General features: G+C 40.9%; 1 long non-coding RNA gene across 1 annotated transcript; it reads right to left on the reverse strand.

Annotated features, from left to right (window-relative positions):
• Positions 1-3845: 3845 nt before the first annotated feature.
• On the reverse strand, positions 3846-7503 carry LOC143106596 (uncharacterized). Its single transcript, XR_012983706.1, has 3 exons — positions 7276-7503; positions 5650-5798; positions 3846-4085 (listed from the first exon to the last, which is right to left on the reverse strand). It is a non-coding gene; the product is annotated as an uncharacterized LOC143106596 (long non-coding RNA).
• Positions 7504-18263: the final 10760 nt, after the last annotated feature.

Consider the following 18263-nt stretch of genomic DNA (forward strand, 5'->3'; position numbering starts at 1 on the left):
AAAACCCTTGACGGAAGATGCAAAGAAAAGGAAAAGAGCTTCAGACCGAGCGAGGGCTCACACACATATTAACACGTACAGACAGTAGGGGGAGCTTCATAGAGAAAAAGCATCAGGCTTGCCTGGTATCCCTTTAATGCCTGTTCATTGTGCTTTGCTAATAAACAATTTAACTGAACTCTGGCATGTTGTGAGACATTACAATGTTATACATAGTACTGGTAATATTGTGTTATCAATGTGGCACAAACAAACAAGGCTAGGGTTTATGGATTAGCCTTATATCTTACAACAGCTGGTGAAAGGGCTTTATGAGAACCATTTAGACTCCGCGACTTTAATGACTTCATATTTAAAGTTAAACAGCATAGAATGTGCAGCATTTTTTGTTGAAATATATATGTATATATATATATTTTGTTTATTTGTCTTGGATTTTCACATGTGGCAACCCTACTCAAATGTCATTTTAAGGTGTGACCTTAATTTACATTTAAGGTGTCAAGTCAGGGGTTCCCTTTATTTTTTGTGATTAAGGGGCTAATTAAGGACAATTTAAATATATCTTAATTTTATTTTAAGGTTATAATTCAGGGATTCCTTGATTAAGGGGGAAATTAAGGGGAAATCGAAAAAGTAAGGGGGAAATTCAGTAGGCTTTTCTCCTCAATCGACCTTAATCTATGCACATTTCTACTTAAAAACTACTTAATTATATAGAGGGGTCTTGAGGTCAAAAGTAAGCCAATAATAAAGGGTGAAATTAAGGGGTTTTGTTTCATAGTGCACCCGGTGCTGATCCACTGTTACTACACAACATTATGTCGTGTCGCACTCCATTCTATTCCTATGACGTCAAGCGACTTTAACGCACCCGCTAAGCATTCCGGGAAGGCGGCACTGCATTTGAAAAAATGTTGCGTGTAAAAAAAAGCTGGCCGATGCCCATCTTTATGCAAATTAATCTGTTGAACATTACGCGACTATCCAATGAAAGCACAAGGTTGTAGGTCCTTTGTTGTACCTTTGTAGGTCCTTTGTTGTGCCTGTGAAACTTTGGTTCCGCTTACAATACAAATTAATGTTTTAACGATCTCTTCCACGACCACCTAGTAATACATAAAACAAACAAAACTATGATTTGGAGAAATACATTGACTGTTGGTGTTTCTGGTGAGGATTTGAGATTGTATTGAGTAAATAAAACAAGATTTGAATAGAATGGAGTGCGACACGACAAAATGTTGTGTAGTACCAGTGGATCACCACCGTTACAAAATGGCGTTCCCGGCTTGTCGCGCACCAGTGTGACATCAAAATGACGTTGATCCCTCTGTCATGCGACGAATTTCAGCCTCGCGCAGGCAGCTCCTGCACAGGATAGTTTTTTTCAGTTTAGCGTCTGGTCGCATTTGGTTGTTGATCAAATGCAGGATAAGCCAGAAGCCAAAATCAGGGAGCAGGTGTGCCTCTACAGGCATCAACCACATTTTTGCTAAGTTCGTTCATAAATCAATTCAGGAAAACATCAGGCATTTCAGGGAAAAAGAACTAGGACCCAGGGACATGGCAATAATCTAGCAAAAGTTAACAAAGAGATTTATTTTCAACCAAAGTATAGCTCTACTGCTAAGACCTGAAAAAAATCTCTTTCCACTTTAGGAAATGACACCAGTAGCTCCCCACCTGTTTCTGAGTAGCTGTCCAAAGGTTTGAGGAAGATGTTCATAAATCTGATAGCCCAGTCACTTGGAAAACATTTCCTATGAAATCAAATTCACAGTCTACAAAGAGAGAAGGTAAATGAGTTGAAAGGAACCTTTCAAAAGCATACAAATCTTATTCAGCGGTTTTGGGTGGAGATCAGCTATGTATGGCATGCTACTACATAAAAGCTCTCGGCCATGAGTATATGGCATGCTACTACTACATAAAAGCTCTCGGCCATGCCATTTTGTCAAAGTAGCTCTTGGAGGAAAAAAGGGTCTCGGCCATGTCCATTTTGTCAAAGTAGCTGGGTGGAAAAAAGGATGGAGACCACTGCTCTAAAGGTATTGTGTTGCCTTCAGAGAACGTTCCCAGAACGTCCCCTTACAGCTGTTTTTGTGCAACTGTCAGGGAACCTTTAAGGGATGTTCCCTGTTGGTTATATTAAGGATACATTTTTTATCCTTTAACTGACGTTCCCAGAACGTTCCCTAAAGGTACAGTTTTGTGCAACTGTCAGGGAACCTTTCGGGAACGTTCCCTGAAGGCTAGCTTTATACTTTTAGCTCTCCGTCTGGTTCGACCACGGATTCAATAACGCACCGGAGCTGTGCTGATTTGGAAACGTCTTTCATGTTGAGGTTGCAACACTTCCAGACCTGTGAACCTTAAAGAAGTTTTTCCCTAAGTGGTTTTTAAATGTTAAAACATTCACAGTACCTACAGAGTCATATATTTTTTTTGTCAGCTTCAATGGGTTGACAGAACTGGGAGAATCAAACTGAAGTTTTCCCTTAAACTCATCCCCTCTTCTTTGAGATGCACTAACAATACTATCCACATCCCTATGATTATTATCATCAAGGCTTCCACTTTTCTTTTTCCTTTTGCAATTTCGCGTTACTGTGTACCAGTCTCCACTGTTCGTTTCTCCCGTGTCGTGTCCTCTCCCCCCATCTCCACCGCTTCCTACTCCTGCTAATTAGCTTATAACGCTAGTGATTTGGGGCATAGAATAAAGTGAAAAGAAATCGCTATTTCTATACCACTAAGGCTACCACACTTCCACGGTAGCATATTGAGGGCCCCTACCTGTAAACCGAAGCATTGAGAACTTTGTAAGTGTACAGACAGTTTATTAAAAAGATAGTTTAGAAAAACAGTAGCAGTCACGTATACAAACGGGCGCTATCTTGGGAAACCAGCCATGCGACCAGTCATTCTCTGAGATGTGACGTGAATCTCGTGTGAAACATTGCTGCTGTAAGAAAGCACTGAACGCAACAGAGTAGTGCTTCCACAGGATACACACTAGAGAGGGAGGGTTATACAACTGAAGTTGAAGACATCGACAACGAACCCTTTCATTTTGATGGATGTCCTTTTTGAATATACAGACGAAGAGCTGCGGGAGCTCCGTGAAAGGGCTATGAGAGGGAGAGAGAGCTACCGGTAGTCAATGCTGCAACACAGCCTCGTACTTCGGGAAACTGGTGGTGTACCTGCGGACATTGTGAAGCTATGGCCACCGAAGAGGAGTGCCTGCGCAGCATGGAGTGGGACCTGTTGCTTTGTGACACCCAAGATACGCAGTGTTTTGTACAGTCTGAAGATTTCCCCTCTCTGATAAACAGCGCTGTACTTGAAACTTTTTTTCATATGCCGAAAAGAAATTGGAGGCGGCAACCCAAACCAAAGGGACCAGATGGACAGTTATCCACTGAGTAAGTACTAGACAAGTTATGTTTTACATCGGTGCGATTATTTCTGATATATTGAGCAAATTACGTTTAGCTGTAGGTCTTGATAATTGATCTGCGCAAATTACCAAAAAACCTCTTGCCCTCCCCCAGCCAGTGCAGACTTGTGGCTTACCAGGTGGTTCTGGAGTGGGGACTGAAAGGAGAGCGTCTTGGACACAGACAAAGAAGAGTTCTGCCAAGCTGTGTTGTTATAGCTATAAGAAATAAGTAGGAAGCAGAAGAAGTTTCAAGGATTCTATAGCTAGTATTTTATGCAAACAGCCTGATTGTTTCATACAGTGCAAATAATGTTCATACCACCTACTTAAAATAAGAATAATATACAAACACCACTGTTTTTGTCCTTCTCTTTATTCACTTATAGGTTTCACAAATTTTAGGATTGTTTGAAGCGCGATAGTCTTTGTGACAGCATCTCCGATTTTTCTAGCCTTGGTACTGGGGCTATATTCTTCGGTGGGGGATGGGGCCTAGGCTCAAGAGTCCGTTCCTGCCTCATCCTCAAAACATCTTCCATGAGGTCTTTTCTAAAACCCTGTATTGTTTCTTCGTAGATGGGTTTGGCCACCCACTGATGGCTTGCTTTGATGTAGGTGTATTTGAATCGAGGTTCTCCTAACAAACACAAAATTATTGATAAATCAATAATTTCCAACAAAGTAGGTTAACACAACCACCTGTTCCACTAGAATAAATGTTACTGCTGGTTGAGCCTGGAAATCAAACTTCCAACTCTACTAATCGATAGACTATTTAATAATAATAATAATAATACATTTTATTTGTTACATAGCGCCTTTCAAAGCACCCAAGGTCGCTTTACTAGACATTTACGCGTAAGACAAAAGATGCCGGACGGAGCGGCGTAGTCGCCAGCGTTCCCGTGACATCAAGACAAACAAACAAATTTACAAAATAACAATAGACGCACAAGACAAAAGATGCCTGATGGAGCGGCGTAATCGCCAGCGTACCCGAGACACCTAACTGTAGACATACAAGACAGACAACAAACAAAAATTAACAAGTAATAAAATAAAGAAATTAAAATAAAGAAAAGTCTGTGTTAACTTAGTCCAACGGCAATGATATGGCGTAGCTACAGCTGTGTCTTCAGACCAACCCGGAGGATTTAACGTTAACAGGCCTTCAGTAAGTGACGTTAGTAGGCCCTACTTGTAACAGTTAGACTGCAGTCTAGATCACAGGAAGCATAACCAAAGATCCTTGATGCTCCGCTTTAACCCTCTCTGGCATTACCGTCTGAAGTCGTGGGCGATCTTGCAGAACAGCAATTCGGTGGACTTATAACCGCGACAGTGGTGCTCAGCGGCCGCGGTAGATCTTTCGCAGAGTAGCATCTAGGTCCTAGCCTGACGAGCCAGACCCACATTAAAATGCATCAAATTCCCTCTGCACGCAATAGGACAGTGCTGAGTCTTATGCGTTTTCCCACCAGCGAAGCTAGTTGGCTAGTTCAAACTTTTGCCAACTTAAAACAAGCTTAACTCGTGTCACACTGTTGGCCAACAGCAACATCCATCTTCTTTGTTTTCAAGTAGCATGGAATTCAAGCCAAACCGTTGCAACTCTGCCATCAATCATTATGTTAAGCCCGCCTAACGACTCTATACACGATTTGATTGGCCTGATAGAAGTTTAATTTTTTCGAGCTCACAAGCCAATGGAGAGTTACTAGACTAGCCCTGGCAGCAAATGTAATTTGCTGCCGCTAGGGTGTGTCTAGATTCCTAGGCTATCTAGGTCCAGCTGTCCCGAGAAATCTCCTCTACCAGACAGTGAAGTGCAGCACCGCTCACGGATGGATGGATGGATGGAAGGATGTCAGTCCAGGGCAAAAAGCTAACGTTAGCCATAGCAAGCTCCCAATGGACCAACGTTAACGACATCAGCCGACTTGGAAGCAGTAACGTTAAAAGGGACTAAGAATAACAAGAAAACTATCAAAAACAACGTAAATAAAGAGAGAATACATTTAACTACACAAATCAATACAGAAAATGAACATGACATTACATAAAATTACGAACATTACATAAAAACAAACAAAAACATGATGCCAGGCGGAGCAGGGTGTCTCGCCAGCGTCCCTGTAACCTGGCATTTTGGTACAGTGCAGTAGAGTGACAGATTCAGAGGCAAATGTTTATTTTGTTACCTTTTACCATTTATTTTCAGTTGCCTGCCAAGATTCCAATTGTGGTCCATGATAGCTAGTTCAGTTCTGGGCCCTCATTGTGTCATAGCCAAAGTGCAGTCGCTTTGGTGCATACTTCAGTGTAACATTGTGATACACTTCAAGTGATCCTGCAAGTGTCCAATTTAAATACATTACTCAAAATGAAATAGAGTGTGGATAGATGGGTTACAATACACTTCAAGGACAAGTTGAAGTGTACTACAATTGCTATTATGCCTGTGTTGTTAATGCAATTGTACAGGAGAACAGTGCTACTAATTTTCACAGCTGTAAACAAAATAGAGTCGACTGTGTTGTACCCTGTCACATTATTTTTTTTTTTAGTATGACACAATGTTTTCGGACATATACAATTCACAATAATTCCAAAATGTTTATGTAACCGGGTCATGTTTGGAGTTTATCCTTTCTTCATTTCATTTGCAAGTTTAATAGTGCATGTCTCCTTTAAATGCCAGAAAACTACAGTGACGTCAAGATGTAGTTCCCAACAAGGCCGTAGCCATGATGTCAACATTGGGGGGGACCAAATCTGTGGTGCGGTGTGAATTTCAATAACAGAATTTCAATACATTTCCTGCCATGCAAAAATATTATTAAAATCACAAACAAGTCATTGGTTAAGTCAGTCAATTAGGATATACCAAACTTTTGACGGACATAGGCACGGATGGATTATGAACCCCTGGGCATAGATGCAAAAAACCCTCCCCTGTTAAGATAGGAGGGGCCCGGGGGCATATGACCCTTTATATTATGACGACTTGTGAGTTTTGTGGAAATAGAAGAAAAGGCCGGAGAAGCAACTTCACACAGTCTTAGGCTTCAGGGCCCCCTGCTCTTGGGCCCAGTAGGCCCATTCAATAATCCATCCCTGGATATAGACCTGTGGTATGACTCCATTTGTCTCCAAAATGTATATTTTAAAAGAAAATACAAACTAGAGTATCTTTGATAACCTCTATATTACACTGAATGCTTACTCATAGGTTTGGACCTAGCCCAATCATATTTTGTATTTTGATTTTATTATTCTGGCGGCTAATCACACAATTTTAAGGTTGTTTGAAAGGGATGGGATGCAATATAGGCTACTAAGACAGGTCCCTCTTCTGTCTGACTCCCCTCAAGTTACCCTATGCATTATAGGCTGGTTTCTGACAGAAATTACGTTTTGTGTTAAAATGTAGAAACACAGCCTTTATTTGGTGAATGGAGGTGGAAATTCCTTTCTTTGGTTAATGTCCGCGATTCACATGAACTGTAGGCTATCACCGCCATTGTAAAGTTTTTTCAACTTTTGTGCCGTCGCCACATTTGAGTGCTACGTTTTGCCTGCATGGATGCGCGATTGAGTGTGCATCTAAATGTAACATGCAAGATGCAACAGCCATTTCTAAGAGGATTATAAACCGGTTCATTTCTGACATTACTACTAGCATATGAATGCATTATTTATGTTGTAAGACGTGAAAGAAATGAATGACACAGGCACGCACAAATTCAAATGAAAGGACACTACGTTTCACTTTCGCTTTCATTGCGAGAAAATAGGCTACAATATGGAAAATGCTTCAAAGTTACCTTTGAGTCTGATCAGCTTCAAAAATGAATGGGGTTTCCTTAGACAGTGCTACACCTTTCCAACAAGTTTTGTGAGAATTGTACCGGTATCTTTTGCGATATTGTTGACAGCATGCACCGCAGTAGGGTGCAGGAAGCTTTTGATAGCGCACGCCTCAAACGATAAACGCAAAACCTCCAGGACAAACCACTCACAGTGTACTCTCTGAAACCATGAATAGGTCACTAATTTGTGTGTTATTTACATTTGATTGCATTTCAAATGGCGGGACTTGTTGGTTTCCTGTAGTAGCCTATAGCGTTCTTTTCTTTATTTTTTTGTGAATATTGGGGGGGGACATTTTGGTCACATCTGAATATTGGGGGGGACACGTCCCCCCCAAAGTCTATGGTGACTACGGCCCTGGTTCCCAAAGGGGTTTTTGTAGTGATTTCTGAGATTCAGAGGAGCGGGAACGTTGTAAAGGAGACAAGGCTGCTGGCACGAATGCAGGAGAATAATCGTCGCCAATAGCGTGTGTAAGTTGCATAATTGTTAAAATAACGACATAATACACATTTAGTAGTATGTAACTTCGTACTTTTTGAGAAATGAGTTACTTTGCTAATGGAGGCCTGTTGATTTGTGAATTAGCCTCGCCGTCCTGAAATGTGTGCCTGCAGATTTGTCCTTGGTCAATGCAATACTGTTTCATTCGGTATGAAAGTAAAGGTTGAATGACATTTAAGTTGTGCTAAGAAACTAAACAATGTTTTATTAAGGTCACTAAAAGCCACATTGTTTTATCTAGTTTTGAGACTATCCTGAGATCTGTATCCTGGTGAGAACACCCGCCAATGCAGTGACGTGTATGAAGTTGTAAGTGTATTGAATGTCTCGTTGCTTCATGTTCAATGATATTTTTATGTAATGTATGAGTTTGATGTAGGGTGTATTCATGATTTTTTGTATTTCTCTCTTTGTACTATCACCGCTACCGTTTTATGCCACTGAGATTTACACTGTATCACCATGTTGAGTTGTTAGTTTTAGCCTGCTAGATTTGTAGGCTGCTACTTTTGGCTCCGCCATCTTAAATGGATTTTGTAAGGCTAGTTAATGTTAATGAAGCACTAGGTGCTGGAGATTGAACATTGGTTCTATTTTTTATACACTTGTAGAAGACAGAAGTGAAAACATTTTCTTTTGGTTGGGCTTTTGTATTGGACCACATTGAGAGCTACAGAGCTTAATTTTGTTTTGTACTTATGTCCTTTCTAAAGATCCTTTTTCCATATATCCTATAAAGAACCCTAAATATATCTTTGTTGGTTTTGGTGTCCATTATTCCCCGCCAACATTTATATCAACCAATACACAATGTCATTGTTACCTCATCACCATGGCTTGAGCTTCAAGACCAATACAGGTGGTTGCTGATTGATCTGATCCATGTCTGCAGCCCTCTGTTTTCGGCTTTATTTGAAACTTTCGCAAGCTTCTTCTTTACACCTAGGTTCACCAACAACAAAATGAAGAGAGGGGGTGAGGGTGGCATTTTTCCATGTCATCATCCACAAACATTGAAATGTGTTTGTTTGGTTATGTGTTCATATGGTAGATGTGATACTTATAGTTAGGGAAAGCTAGGCATTTTTTTCACCGATCTGCAAAACAAAATATTTTTTTTACTATGTGTTCCTATAGGTGTCTAGTAACACCTCCAAATTTATCCACGGCCAAATCCTTGGGGAAACGCCTGGAGAGCCAATCAAGTTTGGCGTGCCCAGAGGGTCTGGGCGAAAATAATGAAAACATTTTTGTTTTAGCAATATTAGCTTTTGAGATGCCTAACTAAGGGTTTGTAGGGGTGCTGAATCTATCCCAGTCATTCGTTTTGAGTAAAAATGACTCCCAAGTCCATAGAAAATCCATAACAAGTGGTTTTATTGAACAATTACAAAACAAAACTTCCTTAATCAGTTTAAAATTTAACAAACTTCATCCAACTCCCCTGCACTCACTCACTCCTGTTATCATCTGGCTGGTTGATGTTCTGGCAAGAGTTATGACAGTTCCCACAAGCAGAAATACACTTTTTACAGCAGCACCTGAGAGTGTCAGTCACCTGCACAGTTGCAGCTGACAAACTTCAGAAGGTAGTCCGGTGCAATGGGTCTGGTGTGACTGGTGCATAACCATGTTCTCCTTGTTTCTATCCACACTCAAGGACATCTAGTGATGAACTTTGTAGCATTAGCCAATCTCTGGTCTGGAGATATGCCCGCACAGAGTGCTGTGCTGCAGCTCCTGTAGTCGGAGGCAGTTTCTAAGGCTTGATACTAGTTATGTTGTCCTCATTAGTTTTACATTTTGTTGCTCACTGTCCACCCTCCATGTTGGACACTCTTTTCTCTCTCTCTCACACACATCTATGCACATTGACTCTCTCACAAACACATTCACAACCACACACACACACACACACACACACCTATGCACATTGACTCTCACAAACATATTCACAACCACACATATGCACATTGACTCTCACAAACATTCACAACCACACACACACACCTATGCACATTGACTCTCACAAACACATTCACAACCACACACACACACCTATGCACATTGACTCTCACAAACATATTCACAACCACACACACACACCTATGCACATTGACTCTCACAAACATTCACAACCACACACACACACACCTATGCACATTGACTCTCACAAACATATTCACAACCACACACACACATCTATGCACTGTGGCCGCCCGGCCGTGCGAGGCAGAATAGTGGGTCAACCAATTGGAACAAAGCAGTCAGATGCAGAGGTTGCAGTGAAACAAACTTAGGAATTTATTTATAATGTGTGGGGGATGGGGAGCAGAGTTCAACTCAAATCTTCACTGCGGGAACGAGGTAGTCAGAGGACTCGTGTCGGCTTCTGAGATAAAGGAGAGAGCGAGAGAGAGAGACACACGGACAATGTTAGTGGGGAGTTCAGTCCCTGCCGCTGACCTCGTCACCCAGCCCTATTGGTTGTCTTGGTGGGTCTTCAGGCCCTCTTTCCTGTTCCAGCTGTCGTATCCTCCAGCAGCTCAATCACTTCAGCTAGGTTCCACTTCAGCTACGTTCCACTTCAACAAAATCACAACACAACGTTCCACAACAGGCAAACAGGTTACTTCTGAAAAGGGTGGCCGTAAGCCCTTACCCTGAGACTGGCTTTGACGTCTAGTCTCCACTCTTCTTACGCTCAAGCCAGTCTGCCTGAGGTTTGTCCTGTTGAGCTTTAAAAAGGCAGCTAATTGCCTGATTAACCCTCTGCACCTGGCCAGAGGCAAGCACAGACACCTGGGGGGGCGGAGCTTCCTAACGCACTGCTCTTAGGTATTACCACCCATCCAATACTATGCCTCTCATCTGCCTTTGCTGGGGGGTATACTACGAAGCACGTTAGACATATCTAGGCTATGTAGACATATCTAGGCTTGACAAAGCCTTGACTCAGGGGTATAAGTTAAGTGATACTACGATTGCAGTTATGTGATATATTTGTCAAACTAGGCTTTCAGCTCAGGGGCCTGTACTACGAAGCGGGGTTTCTGGCTTATCTGGGTAACTTCGAGAGTAACTTGATCACGTGTGGCGTAACTTCCCGATTAACCCGTACTACGAAAGGTGGATAGGTTTTAACCGAGGTATGCTGCCATGGCAATTTACGCTGCATCTCAAACCTGCTCCGACCAGGTTATGTTCTTGGTTAACCCGAGGTTTCCGTTAACCACACCCTTTATAAGTACCACCCCTCCACTAACAATTTCTCCCGAGACATGTCGGCGTACCTGGATGATCCATACGACATTGGAGCGCAAATCGTGAGGGACTCTCTTCGCAGGACGAGGGGTTTTAGAGACCGCCAGAAAATATATATAGCCTACCCGGACGATATTCTCTATGAAGATATAGATTGTCAGCCGAGGGAATTCGTTATCTTTGTCAGATGATCTAGGAAGACGTCTCATAGCAATGCCCGTACGTGGACATTCATGTATTCAATCGGTGATGCAAGAATACTGTATGTCCTAAAATAAATCGGACATAGGCCTACAGTATGCTGAACATCTGAGCAAGAATAGCCTAAAATAAATCGGACATAGGCTACAGTAGGCTTAATAAATAAAAATCACCATTTTAACAAACTTGTTGAATTGAATGTCATATTACTGTACCCTGCACATAAAGGCTACACATTTCCACAGCACCAGAATCCGACCGAATGCCTCCCTCAACCCCCTCCATAATCGGCCTTCCACTATTATTTGCGATGGCCAACTCCTCTGCTACTGTAAAACACTCTGGTGCCTTACAGTAGTGTTCAAAGACACCTTTTTCTTGTTAGCTGTAAAACAGAGGCCAAGTGAAAGCTATAAGCATAGGCCTACATGTTTTCATAATTAAGAAATATTAATGCAAGCTATGACTATATAAACCACTATTCTGAATAATGTGTTTGTGTTTCATTTTCACCTGCTGCCATGTGCGTTTGGCAATGGTGTTGCATCTGAAATGTTCACAGGATTAGGCATACACTAAATCAGTCAATGGGGCTACTTAAACATTCAATTATCCTTATTACTATAATCTATATGCCCACTTCTAAATTGTGTTGCATCTGTAGGCCTTTCTATGAACTCAAAATAAGTAATTTAATTATTTCAACTCATTAAATACATTCCGCAAGCTATTAATCCTCCGTATTTGAAGAACATATGGAAATAAAACTTTACTTTTAGGCATTTAGGATCTGCAATACGTTACCAACAGCCTTGCCAGCATGCTTTGTTCACTGCCGACGTATTTGTCATAATAATTGGCATTCCTCATCCGTAAAATAAGGCGTCATCACTGAAAGTGGTGATTTGCGCTGCAACCCGCCCCTTTTATGTGAACGCGCACAAAATCCAATGAGGTTAACCCTGGCTCAACAAATCAACTTCATAATCAGCGTCGTAGTACCGATTAACACCACTAAAGATAACCAGGTTTTGTCAACCCCGGTTTAACAAAGTAACCTTGGGTTACATCTGGGTTGGTTAATCTCCCTTCGTAGTACAGGCCCCAGATCTGTGCGCGTTCTCGGTGTTGGGATGACGTTGGCCAATCGTGTAACATGGAGATGCACAAGACCGCCTCTATTTAAAAACAATTACTTCCGCATTCATGAGCGATAGCTTAATCTACACTGCGGTGATTTTTTGTGTCTAACCTATAACATCAAATAAATAGTCATCAGTTGTTGTATGGTATGCACGTCCATAGTGGGATATTTGCACGCATAGCACTATTAAAGCGCATTCGAGATCCAAAATGTTAGTATAGGCGGAGCTCCACCTGTAAGATATATGACGGAATCCTACACGTGAGAACTTTTTTTAAGACAGTTGATTGGTCAGTGTACGGTAGATTACACGATTTGAGCTATAACTTAGCACATAACCTCCTCCCGACCAGGGGTGCGTTTCCCAAAACCATAGTTGCTAACCTGTTAGCAACTTAGTTGGTTGGCAATGGGAAATTGCATTGCAACCAACAAAGTTGCTAACTTACTTAGCGACTATGGTTTTGGGAAACGCGCCCCAGGTTTGGTTGACAGCATAAGATACCATGGTGATATAGCGACACTAAAACAGATCCACTTTCGTGTCACAGCATAGCCTGGCTTTGAGCGCAACATACCTCGCTAACCCACTAATCGAGATTCGTAGTACACCCCACAAATGTGCGACCAATGTTTATATTTACATGCTCTCACGTGCGACTTTTCAGGGTTCTGATTGTTTAATGTGAGCTTGAGGCTATCATTAGACTGCCACTGTGGTTTGGCGTGCTCATGACAGCATGTATGTACACGGGTTCGTGTAAACACATTTTTTTAAAAAACGGTCTCGTGTACATGCAGTTTTATTTGCAAACGTAGATGGCCAGATATTCGTTTAGGAAAATACCCTGCTTCGTGTAAACGTAGTCTTTATGTAGAGCAACAATTTTTTTTTTCACAACCTCAGGGAGTTCTTTGCCATGAGGTGCCATGTTGAATTTCCAGTGACCAGGGGCCTGTACTACGAAGGGAGCTTAACCTACCCAGATGTAACCCAGGGTTACCTTGTCAAACCGGGGTTGACAAAACCTGGTTACCTTAAGTGGTGTTAATCGGTACTACGACGCTGATTATGAAGTTGATTTGTTGAGCCGGGGTTAACCTAATTGGAGTATGTGCGCGTTCACATAAAAGGGGCGGGTTGCAGCGCAAGTCAACACTTTCAATGATGGCGCGATCACCCTACTTCACGGATGAGGAATGCGCAATAATCATGCGAAGTTATGAAGAATTCAAAGAGACAATACAACATAAATCAAACACGACGGCTGCAAACAAAGCCAGACAAAGCTGTTGGCAACGTATTGCAGATCGGTTAAATGCGTGAGTAAAGTGTTATTTCCACATGTTCCTCAAATATGTGTTACGGAGGATTAATAGCTTGCCGAATGTCTGAAATGTGTTGAAATAATTACATTAAATATTTGGAGTTCTGAAAAAGGCCTACAGATGCAACACAATTCAGAAGTGGGCATATAGAGTAATAGCCTAAGGGTAATTGAATGTTTTAGTAGCCCCCATTGACTGATTTAGTGTATGCCTCACTTAAGGGAAGAGGAGAGAGACTTCGCCGCATAGTCTGTCACTCCATGTTTGGGTACTGTCTGTCCACTATAGCCACTTTTTTTCATCACTGATGTACTGCCTCGCTGGTTGCGTGCTATATTAGCACATATGCATAACCCCTCCCTCCATCTCACAGGCGGATTGTGGCCACACTTATACCTTTTGTTATATATATATATATATATATATATATATATATATATATATACACAAAATGACATTAATATATATAGATATTTCATATTACCTTGCCTACACTCTTATGTCCATATTCATTTGATGCTGGTCTGTAGACTTTAGTCTTGCACTGTTGGATTTACTCATTTGCACCATCACCATGACATTCACTCACACAGAGCACCTTACCTTACTATGCACAGAGAATCACAGACTCAGTCCCTGCCTCAGTCATTGCAAGCGCCTCATGATTAATCACCCACTATGTGGATACTGTTTTTAGACTTGATTTAGATGTTGGGTTATTTAGTAAATGTATTTCAGTATATGTTTTAGTATATTCTTTATCTTGTACTGTCCTTATTGCTTAGCTGTGTTTTGTTATACCATATACTTTTAATGACTTTTTTTCTGCTGTTAGTGAATGTGTGTGATGTCTGTATGCTACTGACACCTTGATTTTCCCCTTGGCCATCAATAAATTATCTATCTATCTGAATATTTCAGATGCAACAGCAGTGCCAAACGCACCTGGCAACAGGTGAAAATGAAGCACAAAAACATCATTCAGAGTGGTAGGTTTATATCGTTAGAGCTTGCATATCAATTAATGTTAATATTCCCAGATTATGAAAATATATTGTACGCTTATATCCTCCACTTGGCCTCTGTGTTACAGCTAACAAGAAAAAGGTGTCTCTGAACACTATGGGAGGAGGAAAGGCACCAGAGTGTTTCACAGTAGCTGAGGAGTTGGCACTGGCAAATAATAGTGGAAGGCCGATTATGGAGGGGGTTGAGGGAGGCATTCGGATGGATCCTGGTGCTGTGGAAATGTGCAGCCTTTATGTGCAGGGTAATATGACATTCAAGTTTTATGTTAAAATGGTGATTTATGTGTTGCGTCATGTGGTGTTATGTGTACAGTTAAAGGGGATCATGTGGAGATCCTCCAGCCACCACAGCCCAGCACATCCAGTGGTCCTCAGGCCCAGGTAATTGTAAGAAAGAATCTAATTGGATTAACTGTGAATTATATAGGTGCAGCCTCACAAATGTAATGTATTTGTCAGGAGGATGACATGAGTGAGGACACACTAACTGCCCATTCCGAGGCTCACATCCAGGTTGAAACATTTTATCACTGCTATACTGTACAGTCAATAATCTAGGAGGATGACCTATTTCACCTATGACTTTCCAGTCTAAATGACTTTCCAGTTTTACGTCTGTGTGTACTGAGTGAGTTGTATCATAGGCTATCAGCCGTCTCTGCTCGTATTCTTTTGCAGGAAGAGTTGCAACAGCCTCTGTCCCCTCCTGAGGAAACCTCCTCTCGGCCATCAAGGACCCAAAGGGTACATTTGCTTTGTCTTTGGTTCTGCATGCTGAAATGTTTTATGCATAATACATTCTCTTTTTGGGGGTTCTGTAGGCTGGGACGGATAATGTGCGCAACCTATATAAGCGCATGCTTGAACTGGACTGCGTAAAGAAGCAATTAGAAATCAAGAAACTCAAGCTTGAAATAGAGAAGCTAGAAGACGAAAAGAAGGTATTAGTAGATCTGCATTTACCAGCCCATCAATGTGTGTATAATCATTCATTGGGGGCCAAGCAGCGAAGCTGCGAAGGCACCCATTGTGTTTCTATTTTTTCTTATTATTATTAGGGGTCCGAGCAGCGTAGCTGCAGGAACCCTATTGTTTCTGTACCGTTCATTTTTTGGCCAAAATTCTGTAAAAGTCATACTGCAGCCTAAACCGTAACTCCAAAACTCTTGAAATTTTCAGGTATGGTTACCAGTACCCCCCTCTACCCATAACCCAAAATTTGGGGTACTGCACCCAAAGGTGGCGCTATTGAAAAAAAAAGTTAATTATGCTTATTTCTCCTTACCAGATTCACCTAGACTCAAAATTCTTTCAGAATATTAATCTCTAAACTCAGATGCATCTTTTTGGCCCTGGTCTTATGGTCTACAAATGTTTACTTTTTCCACAATTTCATGGAAAAGCCAAACATTATAAAAAGTTTCACACTCTTCAAAAATAATCGAATCTTCACCAAAATTCTCACAGACAATGTTTAGACCAAGCCTCACAAAAGTTATCGCTCAGAATTTTGATATTTTGTTCCATTTCAGAGATATAGGCCAATAAAGTTAGACCACTTAGGCCTTTTTTCCTAGATCACCTATATTCCTATAAACCGTAAGTCCTAGAAACTTGACATTTTCAAGTATTGTTACCAGTACCCCCCACTACCCATAACCCAAATTTGGGGTACTGCATCCAAAGGTGGCGCTCTTGTCAAAAACGCTTATTTCTCCTTACCAGATTCACCTAGACTCAAAATTCTTTCATCATATTAATCTCTACATTCAGATGCATCTTTTTCACCCTGGTCTTATGCTCTAAAAATGTTTACTTTTGCCACAATTTCAGAGAAAAGCCAAACATCATAAAAAGTTTCACAGGCTTCAAAAATTATCAAATCTTCACCAAAATTCTCACAGACAATGTTTAGACAAAGCCTCACAAAAGTTATCAAAAGAATTTGGATACGTTGTTCCATTTCAGAGATATAGGCCAATAAAGTTCGACCACTCAGCCCATTTCTCCTATATCACCTATATTCCTATATGAGTAATTGTTTTTTCTTGGATAACAACCATACAACCATCATTAGGTGGATACCATTAACAGTGCACATTTTCAGATATGTACTCTTTTTTATAAAGCCCTTAATTCTATTGTCAAATGTATGCTAGGAATTTTCTTGATGTTGTGTGTTTGCCAACACACATTTTCACCATTTGAATGTGACTGCTCAATGTATATGATTGTCAGTGGCTGAGTGGGATAATGCCTAGTGCTGGTGTTTGTTAGGTTGAGAGTTCGAATCCTGCTAGAGCTTTAGGCTCAAGATGCACATGCTATTGGTTATTGAAGATTCACACTATTGAACAGCACCTGAATGACATCAGACAATTAACATTCACACTCATTAGTTGCCAAGAATCAGAATGCCGACACACTCTATGACATATAGGGGAACTTCTTTGTTTACTATTTTTCCTTCATCATTAAGTCTATCATATTTATATTTCATCCATTACTGTTCTTCTCTATAAATGTCTAATTGCCCCAGAATATCCAAAAGTTTTCAGGTGTATTTTTTCAGGAAAGCCCTTCATTTTATTGTCAAATATATACTTGGAGTTTTTCTTGTGTGTTTACCAACACACATTTTCACCATGTGAATGTGACTACCCAATATGTAGGATTGTCAGTGGCTCAGTGGGATAATGCCTAGTGCTGGTGTTTGTTAGGTTGAGGGTTCGAATCCCCGGTAGTGCTTTAGGCTCTAGCTCGAATACTATTGGTTATTGAAGATTCACACCATTGAACAGCACCTGAATGACATCAGGCAATCAACATTCACACTCATCAGTTGCCAAGAATCAGAATGCCGAGACACTCTATGACATTCAGGGGAACTTCTTTGTTTACTATTTTTCCTTCATCATTAAGTCTATCATATTTATATTTAATCTATTAGTGTTCATCTCTACAAATGTCTAATCGCCCCTCCATGCTTGGAGTTTTTCTTGTGTGTTTACCAATACACATTTTCACCATGTGAATGTGACTGGCCATCATGTAGGATTGACAGTGGCTCAGTGGGATAATGCCTTGTACTGGTGATCCTTAGGTTGAGAGTTCAAATCCCACTTGAAGCATTAGTGAGTTGTGGATGTTAGCATACTACAATAGAATGCTGTTGGGTTGTGGAGGATAACACACTATAACATTACAGCTACTTGTCAATATGGACTTCTAGTGCAAGGCAAGTATTACTGTATAATTATAAGCTGTAGCCTATAATTATTTGTTATTCTTATAATATTTGTCATTTCTTATACATATTTAGTCGGCTCTTCCACTTGACAGAACAACTCTATATCGGTTAAGGATGTCACGCATGAAACAATGCTGCAGAAACATGAAAATACGACTTTGAGTTTAGTAGGCTATAATTTTCAGTTCCTGTTTATCTATTGCACAATGGGTAATAATTTAA

The sequence above is a fragment of the Alosa pseudoharengus genome, unplaced genomic scaffold (genome assembly GCF_046254945.1).
Source record: "Alosa pseudoharengus isolate Yale_2024_CS ecotype anadromous, Long Island Sound unplaced genomic scaffold, YU_APseudo_1.1 YU_APseudo_1.1_scf_6, whole genome shotgun sequence".
In the NCBI taxonomy this organism is placed as follows: domain Eukaryota; kingdom Metazoa; phylum Chordata; class Actinopteri; order Clupeiformes; family Clupeidae; genus Alosa; species Alosa pseudoharengus.